This window comes from Periplaneta americana, chromosome 15 (assembly GCF_040183065.1).
Source record: "Periplaneta americana isolate PAMFEO1 chromosome 15, P.americana_PAMFEO1_priV1, whole genome shotgun sequence".
Taxonomy (NCBI): domain Eukaryota; kingdom Metazoa; phylum Arthropoda; class Insecta; order Blattodea; family Blattidae; genus Periplaneta; species Periplaneta americana.
This window is the reverse complement of record NC_091131.1, coordinates 73,668,443-73,679,354: the sequence shown is the minus strand read 5'-3', so window position 1 is coordinate 73,679,354 and position 10,912 is coordinate 73,668,443. Positions and strand designations below refer to the sequence as shown.

General features: G+C 32.2%; 1 non-coding gene across 1 annotated transcript; it reads left to right on the top strand.

Annotated features, from left to right (window-relative positions):
* The first annotated feature begins 10,459 nt into the window (after positions 1–10,459).
* On the top strand, positions 10,460–10,531 carry TRNAH-GUG (transfer RNA histidin (anticodon GUG)). Its single transcript has one exon. It is a non-coding gene; the product is annotated as a tRNA-His (tRNA).
* The last annotated feature ends 381 nt before the right edge of the window (positions 10,532–10,912 follow it).

Here is a 10,912-nt window from a genome sequence, read left to right as displayed (position 1 = left end):
TTTCCTTGAGTTCTTCCACTTCACTTTCAATAATTTAAATTATGATCATTTATTTCGCTCTTAACTTTACTTCTCCACTTTTCTTCATTTGCTGTCCATTCTCTTCAACAATATTTTTCTTATTCTTTCCTCTGTAACAGATTTGTCTGTGTTTGCTCTCTATCCTATTTTACATTTTCCTTCTCATTCTTTCTTCTGTAACATTATTTTGTTCATCGTATCATTTTCTGTTTGCTCTCCATTCTCTTCTTAAATTTCATACTTATTCTATTCTCTATAATTATTTTGTTCTTCTTTAAATTCCTAAGTTTGCTCTCTATCCTCTTCTTAATTTCCATACTTATTCTATTCTCAATAATTGTTTTGTTTTTCTTTAATTTCCTCCGTTTGCTCTCCCTCCTCTTCTTCAATTTCATACTTATTCTATTCTCAATAATTGTTTTGTTCTTCTGCAATTTCTTCCGTTTGCTCTTCATCCTCTTCTTCATTTCCATACTTATTCTATTCTCTATAATTGTTTTCTTTTTCTTTAATTTCCTCCATTTGCTCTCCCTCCTCTTCTTCATTTTCATACTTATTCTATTCTCTATAATTGTTTCCTTTTTCTTTAATTTCCTCCGTTTGCTCTCCATCCTCTTCTTCATTTTCATACTTATTCTATTCTCTATAATTGTTTTCTTTTTCTTTAATTTCCTCCGTTTGCTCCCCATCCTCTTCTTCATTTTCATACTTATTCTATTCTCTAAAATTGTTTTCTTTTTCTTTAATTTCCTCCGTTTGCTCCCCATCCTCTTCTTCATTTTCATACTTATTCTATTCTCTAAAATTGTTTTCTTTTTCTTTAATTTCCTCCGTTTGCTCTCCATCCTCTTCTTCATTTTCATACGTATTCTATTCTCTATAATTGTTTTCTTTTTCTTTAATTTCCTCCGTTTACTCTCCATCCTCTTCTTCATTTTCATACTTATTCTATTCTCTGTAATTGTTTTCTTTTTTTCTTTAATTTCCTCCGTTTGCTCTCCATCCTCTTCATTTTCATACTTATTCTATTCTCTATAATTGTTTTCTTTTTCTTTAATTTCCTCCGTTTGCTCTCCATCCTCTTCATTTTCATACTTATTCTATTCTCTATAATTGTTTTCTTTTTCTTTAATTTCCTCCGTTTGCTCTCCATCCTCTTCTTCATTTTCATACTTATTCTATTCTCTATAATTGTTTTCTTTTTCTTTAATTTCCTCCGTTTGCTCTCCATCCTCTTCTTCATTTTCATACTTATTCTATTCTATACAATTCTATTGATTTCTTTAATTTCCTCCGTTTACTCTCCAGCCTCTTCTTAATTTTCATACTTATTCTATCCTCTATATTTATTTTTTTCTTTAATTTTTTCCGTTTGATCTCCATCATAATCTTCATTATCGTCCTTATTCCATCCTGCAAAATTATTTTGTTATTTTTTAATTTTCTTTGTTTGCTCTCCATCCTCTTTTCCGTTTTTTCCTCATTTTTCGTTTATAATTATTTCTTTCCTCTTTTAATTGTCTCCTTTTTTCCTTCCTAACCTCTTCTTCGTTAGCCTCTTCGTTAATTTTTCTATAATTATTTTATTCTCCTTTCAGTGTCCTCTTCTTCTCATTAACCTCCTCGTTTTTGCGCTTTTATTACTTTTTCTCTGCTTTAATTTGCTTCTTTTGCTTTCTATCCTCTTCTTCTGTTTCTCAATATTCCTGCATAATAATAAATTACTATATTCATACTTTCCTTCTTCGTATTGTTCTTTATTCTCATCTTTATTTCTTTATCTTTTGTTATATAGTTGCTTTTTCCCCTTTCTTTTTCTCATTGCCCTCCATCTTCTTAATTTTCTCCGTATTCCTTCCTTTGTAATTTTCTTTTCTTTCCTTTTATCTTAATGCGCTCCTTATTCTTCTTCTTCTGCTATTCTCCTTCTTATCGTAATCTTCTACTTTAAAATTGTTTTATTCCGTTTTTCGTATTCTCCGTTTTCTCATTATCTTTTACTTTCTATGCCGGAAAGCTACGCTAACGTACCCATTGCGAATCTAACTCCAGTATACGATAAGATTTGTTTTACGTGGCGTGGTATGTGTAATACATGCTTATTCGCCTATCATTCAGCAAGCGTTCTATCAAGTCTTCATCATTGTGCAAATGCTGAAGATAATTACGCCAGCATTATAATGAACAGTTTTTTTGTACCATGTTCTTGCCTATTTTACGAGCAAAACAATTTTAATTTCGGCAGCAGGTTGGCTAACATCTCATTTTAATGTCTTCTATTCGCTGACCTTGGAATACGTGACAACAAAGATTGGGCTATATTTTCTAGCAATTTCTTGGAAATGAAACTCGTTTAATTTGATGCGCCATGTTGTTATGCGGAGAGTGAGTGTCAGTGTGTTTTTTTATACACAATTCGCCTTGCTTTGTTGCTTTGAAGCAGGGGTTACTCAACTGGCGGTGCATCGCCCTGATCTAGTGCAAACTCAAGCGAAGACAAACTTCACATCGTGCGGAGAGATATAAATTTATTACGTGAGATTGTTTTATAATTTAATAGACAGACGAATACTTCTACATACCGAAGTTCGAAGAATATGTTTGGCACGGAGGAGACGATTCAAAGTAAAACTAATAATAATAATAATAATAATAATAATAATAATAATAATAATAATAATAATAGTAATAATAATAATAATAGTAATAATAATAATAATAATATAATAATAACAATAATAATATATTATTATTATTATTATTATTATTATTATTATTATTATTATTTTAAGAGAGAAGTTTTATATGATATTCTTATTGAATTTGGTAGGGTCTATTCCCAAGAAACTAGTTAAATTAATTAAAATGTGTCTTAGTGAAACGTACAGCAGAGTCCGTATAGGTCAGTTTCTGTCAAATGCGTTTCCAATTCACTGTCGGCTAAAGCAAGAAGATGCACTATCACCTTTACTTTTTAACTTTGCTCTAGAGTATGCCATTAGGAAAGTCCGGGATAGCAGAGAGGGTTTGGAATTGAACGGGTTACATCAGCTGCTTGTCTATGCGGATGACGTGAATATGTTAGGAGAAAATCCACAAACGATTAGGGAAAATACGGGAAATTTACTTGAAGGCAGTAAAGAAATAGGTTTGGAAGTAAATCCCGAAAAGACAAAGTATGTGATTATGTCTCGTGACGAGAATATTGTACGAAATGGAAATATAAAAATTGGAGATTTATCCTTTGAAGAGGTGGAAAAATTCAAATACCTGGGAGCAACAGTGACAATTATAAATGATACTCGGGAGGAAATGAAACACAAAATAAATATGGGAAATGCCTGTTATTATTGTGAAGCTTTTATCATCCAGTCTGCTGTCAAAAAATCTGAAAGTCAGAATTTATAAAACAGTTATATTACCGGTTGTTCTGTATGGTTGTGAAACTTGGACTCTCACTTAGAGAGAGGAACATAGGTTAAGACTGTTTGAGAATAACGTGCTTAAGAAAATATTTGGGGCTAAGAGGGATGAAGTTACAGGAGAATGGAGAAAGTTACACAATACAGAACTGCACGCATTGTATTCTTCACCTGACATAATTAGGAACATTAAATCCAGACGTTTGAGATGGGCAGGGCATGTAGCACGTATGGGCGAATCCAGAAATGCATATAGAATATTAGTTGGGAGGCCAGAGGGAAAAATACCTTTAGGGAGGCCGAGACGTAGATGGGAAGATAATATTAAAATGGATATGAGGGAGTTGGTATATGATAATAGAGACTGGATTGGTCTTGCTCAGGATAGGGACCTATGGCGGGCTTATGTGAGGGCAGCAATGAACCTGCGGGTTCCTTAAAAGCCAGTAAGTAAGTATTATTATTATTTTTATTATTATTATTATTATTATTATTATTATTATATTTCGGTGTTAAATTCAGATTTAAAAAAGAAAAATGATATCAGTAGAAATGAATCAATTGAGAAGAAGTTAAATAAGTTCCAAATAGGAACATTGTGACAAATGACGAGGTTAGAGAAAAATGAATGCCAGGAGAAATATACAGTCGAATTGACAGAAAACATTTACATCAATTTGAACAATTTTGAGAATGCTGCAGCAAAGATGGACGTCACGTTGAAGCGGTTATTCAAAGAAAGGCCCAACTCGTCATTCTAAAATTTTATAGGATGAACAAAAAACGGAATATTTCAATATGAAATACCGACACAAAGTCAATTCTTTAACGTCATACAGGGAAAGCACTTCCAAGAAGATATAATATAATTTTATTCTTTCTGTGACTGCTGAAAAGGATTTAATTATAATTTAAAATAACAGAATTGGGCCTTTGTTCTACAATACTACTGTTTTAAAACTATAATTCCTCTTAAATCCTCATTATTAATGTAATTTGAACACAATTCAAATTCTAAACAATTTCATTAAGTAAATTTAAAGAGACGAGACGTCATATTAAGAAAACTGATAGGTATTCCGAACTACAAAATGTACCATATATTTTAGCGAGTTATTTTATCATTGGGTGATCCACAGCTGCTCTGAGGCATGGGTTCGAAACTTGATCGGGCTTATCTCTTGGTTGGGTTTTTTTTTAGGATTTCTCCAATAATTATAAAGCGAATATCAGGTAATTCAATGGTGAAGCTGCGTCTCATCACACTAGATATTATTTTGCTATCGCTAGTTCCACCGGCACTAGATAACCTCGTAGTTTTGATAAACGCAGATTAAAATATCATTGGCTGTTAAGGATCAATTGTAAGTAGTTGTATCTCGTATGGTGAAGCATTTACAGCTGTGATTTCAGAATCAGTCTTACTATGATTTCGAGTTTCTGGAATTAATTAATAGTACATTATGCAACGAGTCTATAATGGTAATAATTAAGACACGAGTATGTATGTTTATGAAACGAGCACAAGCGAGTTTCATAATTTTCATACGAGATTCTTAATTACCATATTTCTAACTTGAAATTAATTATTCATAAGTATTCATGTTATGGTTATGTAAGTGAGAAGCGGAAGTGACCTTCTAAATTGTTAGATGTGCGCAGACGCCAAAGTATTGATTTTTTCCGAGGAACGAATGTCATTGACCTTGATATAATCTAGAGAATAACATGAACATTGATCTTGATATAACCTGGAAATTGATTTAGAATTGAAAAACGAGATGACAAACTGAATTTATTTGAATATTATTTACAATTAACGCTAATTATTATAGTAACAGAACATAACCTTCTGCGACAGTATTGGATTTCCAGCCTCCGTGACATTTCGCTAGTTGTCTTCCGATTGCATATCCGAGAATAATCGATACTTGCGCTTTTACAATGCTACAATGGTGATTCCTCATTGGCTGAACAACTGAACTATAATGAATAGGTGTACTTTAACGAGGTGCATTAAAGGGCTACTACCAGGTGTATAATTACTACATTTCGGCATGGTCGAGCATAATAGTACATTATGCAACGAGCCTATAATGATAGTAATTAAGACGCGAGTATGTTTATGAAACGAGCGTCTTAATTACCATTATAGGCAAGTTTCATACGACTTTTTATGCTCGACCATATTTCTAACTTGAAATTATTCATAAGTATTCATTTTATTCGCATCTCACTGAAGAGCAGAAGTGACCGTGTGCAAGCTCGTAAATTGTGAGATGTGCGCAGACGCGAAAGTATTGATTTTTCCCGAGGAACAGTAATGTCATTGGCCTTGATATAATTTAGAGAATAACATGAACTAATTTTTATATAAACTGGAAATTGATTTAGAATTGAAAAACGAGATGACAAATTGAATTTATTTGAATATTATTTACAATTAACGCTAATTATTATAGTAACAGAACATAACCTTCTGCGACAGTATTGGATTTCCAGCCTCCGTGACGTTTCCCTCGTTGTCTTTCGATTGCATATCCGAGAATAATCGAAAGCCTGAACTTTAATGAATAGGTGTACTTTAATGACGTGCATTAAAGGACTGCTACCAGGTGTATAATTACTACATTTCGGCATGGTCGAGCATAAACTAAATTAATTCAAATTGGACTCAAATGCCTACCTTAATTTATATTCTAATTCACGTAATTCTTGATAGTGTCTCATACAATCATTCTAAAATAACTCTACCATACATTTCAAATATAACGCAAATTGTATTCTTCAAGTGTAAATTCGAATGCTTTCTCTAACTCTAGAAATTAATTCTGTCTTTAATCTTTTAAACTAATTACGTTAACAAAGCTTTTCTCACACCATCACGAAGAAATATGGCTTCACTAAATACGGTTTTTCTTGCAGGAACTTGCTTGTTATATGTCTTAATGTAAGATAAGCGTCTTGAGAAGTTACTCAACAAGACTATTTGAGCAGCTTCTTAGCGATGTGCTCGTTTGTACTTGGAGCAATGAACTTATTGCTTTTATTCTGTCTGTCTTGCTATATCCATGTGCCGTTACCTGCAAGACAGCTTCCGAATTATCCTGAGAATAGAGATCGTACATAGGGTTTCATTACTGACTTTTAGTGGCTGTAAGAGTCTCTTCTCTACCACTCAGTCCTGTATGAAAGACTCACGACAGTAAATTGTGAACACAACGATCTTATCGCACTCCCATGTAAACACTTTATTTAGGCAATTTAATTACGAACTTATCAAGGCGCTGAATGTATTCAGTTGATGTGAATTCATGTACATGACAGACATGATGTACACGACGTTGTGACATGCTGAAAAATCATGTTGTAAGTATTTTACATGAAAGGGTGCATTTTAAATTCAGACACTTGGTGGAAGAACAGTTAAGACTGTCAGAAGTTTGCTATTGTATCTGATGAAATTGACTTGAAGGCTACAGCGCTTTAAAAATCAAGGGAAAACAGTTGCTCTGAGCTCTCAAGCGATATTAAATTTTGTATATTGCCTAGTTAAATTATATTATTATATACAGAAAACTGTAATATTTAGTATAATTATTAGGAATAATATTCATATTTATTTATTTATTTTGCTAATAATTGTAACACGAAATATAATATAAACATATAAAACTTTAGGTCACTCCTGAAAGAGTAGAACTCATGCTTAGGGGCGGATTCCTGAATTGAAATTAAGTAGTATATATAATACAATTTGTCTTATGCCTACTACGCAATGAGAATATATATTATCTAAATAATATATTATCTAGGTTTACAACTACATAACAAACAATTTAACATGTATTATTGTTAAGATATAAGTATATAAAAAAACTATTCCCCGAAATTAAAAATATGAGTTTAACAATAAATTTTACAATTTGAAAAATACAGTATATAAAACTAAATACAAATACAAATATTTGCATACGGAATACTAAATAAATTTTACAAGAGAAAGAGTTCATCCGAAGGACTGGACTCGGGAAGAGTACCCAAAACGCTAATTTCCGCGTTGAATTGCAATACTTAAACCAATGGTCGTCAGCACTCGCTGAAATGTGCAAAGGGTATGCGGTGCTGTCCCGTGTGCACTGTCGTGCAACAGGGAGAGATAGAGAGCATACCCGCTAGCAGCTACGGAGTGCACCCTATTTTACTGCATTTTCCGCGAGTAAGAGAGACTAGCCCCAGCGTGCTCTGTGCTGAAGACCCCTGACTTAAACGTTGACGCAAATAAGTAGTGCAACGACGATCAAAATTTGGCCTATTTGAGATACCAAAACTTTAGCGTCATATATAAATTTAAATTCAGAATTTTTCATTATTTATAAAATCCATATATAACTTTTTAAAATTTGCTAATAGAACTATTAGAATTGACTAGTTTAGGATATTTAAATATATATTTCTTACATATTCTTGGATCTAAATTACTACTATGATTAAATACTGTGGCAGTGCTGCAATTTGGTTCAATCTTAAAGAATTCATACCTTTTGTTTCATAACTATAAGAATACAATTCAAAATTACTTCGATTTTTATGTATGAATTTTATTAATAAAATATAACAAATTTGTCCTATTTTAAGAACATTAGTTTAAAAACAATTTTTGAGATGGAAAATCAATAGGTTTATGAAGATATATATTAATTATTTTCTTCTGTAATAAATAGAGTAGATTAAAATTAGTTTTAAATAAGCTACCCCATCCTATAATTCCATACATAATTACCGATTGAATTAAAGTTAAGTATATTGTGCGTAATAAACTTATTGACAAGTAATTCCTCAATAAAACAAAATAATATAATATTTTTAGTAATTTATTACAAAGGTAATTAAAGTATTGGTTCCATTTTAAATGATTGTCTAAAATTATGTCTAAATACAGTATTTAACTTCAGATGACTCCTTAATAATCGGACATTTACATTGTATAAGGCAACAATATTAGAGTCATGTAATTTAATACTTAATGTAGATGTAGGAGGTTTATTACGTTTTTCAGATAATGAGAATGGAATAATTTTGGTTTTATTTTCGTTGATAGAAAGATAATTTAGGTCAAATAATTTTTTTATTAAGTCCATTATTTGAATTATTATATGTATCATACCAGGTTTTTCCACTAAAAAGTAAAACTGTGTCATCTGTATAAGAATAATGAACACCATTGTATTGTTGTAAGTCAATTTTTTAATAAGTCATTAATCCCTATGTTGGAAGGTACACTTTTATGGGTCGAAAATTACATTTTTCATTGCACTATTTTTCTTTGTAGAATACACTCTTCATATTTTTGTAATGAAAGAGTTGCTCACTGGATATCTTTAATATTGTCCGAGATGTGTCCTTTAACATGTGGGCATGTCACTTCACCTGGCGCTTTAAATATAGGCCTATTCTTTGTCACACATTTTCCGAAATTTTAAATTCTACATTTGTTTTCTCCGATTGAGAAGTTTTGATGAAATGTTGTTTGCATTCGTGTCTTAGACATCTTAACAACGTACACTAAAATATTTGGCATATAGGCTAAGTTAAAGGGCATATCTCGGACACTATTACAGATGTCTATTTTATTTCCTTAAAAGAACGAGGTAAATGTCATGAAAATATTAAAATAATAATACAATGTGTTTAGATTTAAGAATTACTTTCATCACAATTACGTAAAATGTAATTTTTCTCAGTCTGTAAGCATCAAAGGAGTGTCATTATTGACAGCGGTTTATTTTTTATTTTGTTTTTCCACAGTATGAAAAATAAACTTCGACAACAAATTCTTGTCATAGAAACGAGTATAACTTCCAATTATATTGTTTCAATGCAATTTTATTAACTTTGTACTGTTATTAATGATATCATTTCAACATTATCAGGTCGAAATTTCGAATAGTTTGCCACTTTAGGAAGTTCCGACGATTATTTGGAAAAATTAAACATGCAGATTAAAGGATAAGAAATATATTGCAAGTGTGCCAAATTTCTTTTTATCAGGACTGAAAGACACTGAGGTACAAAATGTTAAATTACACTTAATTTAAACAATTGGAAAAGTGTACCTCCTTAATGTATCTACTGTGCATCAATTAAAATAACCACTGTTTCTATAAAAGTTTTTCCAATAATTTTCCCATGTTCACAGTTTCTTAGGATAAATTTATTTTTAAGCAGTGAGATTTTCATTGAGAGAGCTTTTTACCGTTTATATCCTGTACCCTAGTAATAAACAACAAAATAATAACGAAGAGTGCCCTCTGAACGGCTGACATACATACTTTCAAACTCATTCCAGGCCTCAGCCTTTGATCTGGATGGATTTTAGGGACGACTATTACACTTTTACTACGTCATACTATTTTTGACCAATAAAACGGTACGAAGGAATATGTTTCAACCAATCATGGCAGTTTATCGCTACAATTTTATCACTTCCCTAGCATTTATTTATTTTTATCACTTCCCTAGTATTTGTTTGTTTTTATCACTTCCCTAGCATTCGTTTCTTTGTTTACCAACATTCTGAACTGCAAATTCTTTACGCTACTACAAAACATGCTTTGCGATCGTCATTTGTTTCTCGCATAGATAGTCAACTGAAAATGGCGGCTCCGTTCAAACGTATTGGTGAAGCTAATTTAGTGAAATACAGTAGAATTTTAGTAAGTCAATTAATATTTTATTGTAAACCCTATTAGATTACCTCATTTCTTCTAGTCTTTATATACTTTCTTATAATCGTGTAATAGTTAATTAAATCCCACTCGAGTTTTGATTTTCTCTAGACGGCGCGCCGGCGCCTAATCCGTCGGATCCCGGCCACTTAGTCACTCATAAACGAGTGCACTTCTGCACATGTGTAGACATTTTGCCACTGTCATACATCTATGACGCAGTGCATGAGGGTAGGCCAAGAAGTGGAACTTAAACTGAGAGGATTCAATCCCACATCGGGATGGGAATCCGGTGTGGCTTAGCGGATAGAGCATCAGCATGTGGAGCTGAAAACCCGGGTTCAAATCCCGGTGCCGGAGAGAATTTTTCTCCGTTCTACTCATCTTTCATTTCTCTAGATAAATCAAAACCTCTAGTGAGATTACTGTTGATAAAATTCTTAGCATGTTTTCCTCCGAGAGAGAAGTAAAGCTATCCCATATTTACGACACGTAAAGGAATATTGTTTGTAGACAACATTTTTCGCCTATTTTTCGCCCATGTTGAATTTCGAAACTGAATAATGTCACCAGGGGCGGCTCGTCCATAAGAGCTACGGAGCTGCAGCACTCCCTGCTTTGACAGGAAAAATGAAAATAATATTTATTTTAATTTTTACAAGAATTATTACAGCTTTTATTGGTAAATTGCTTTATATTTCATCTGCCCGGGAATATGTACTATTATCTTATGCATAATCT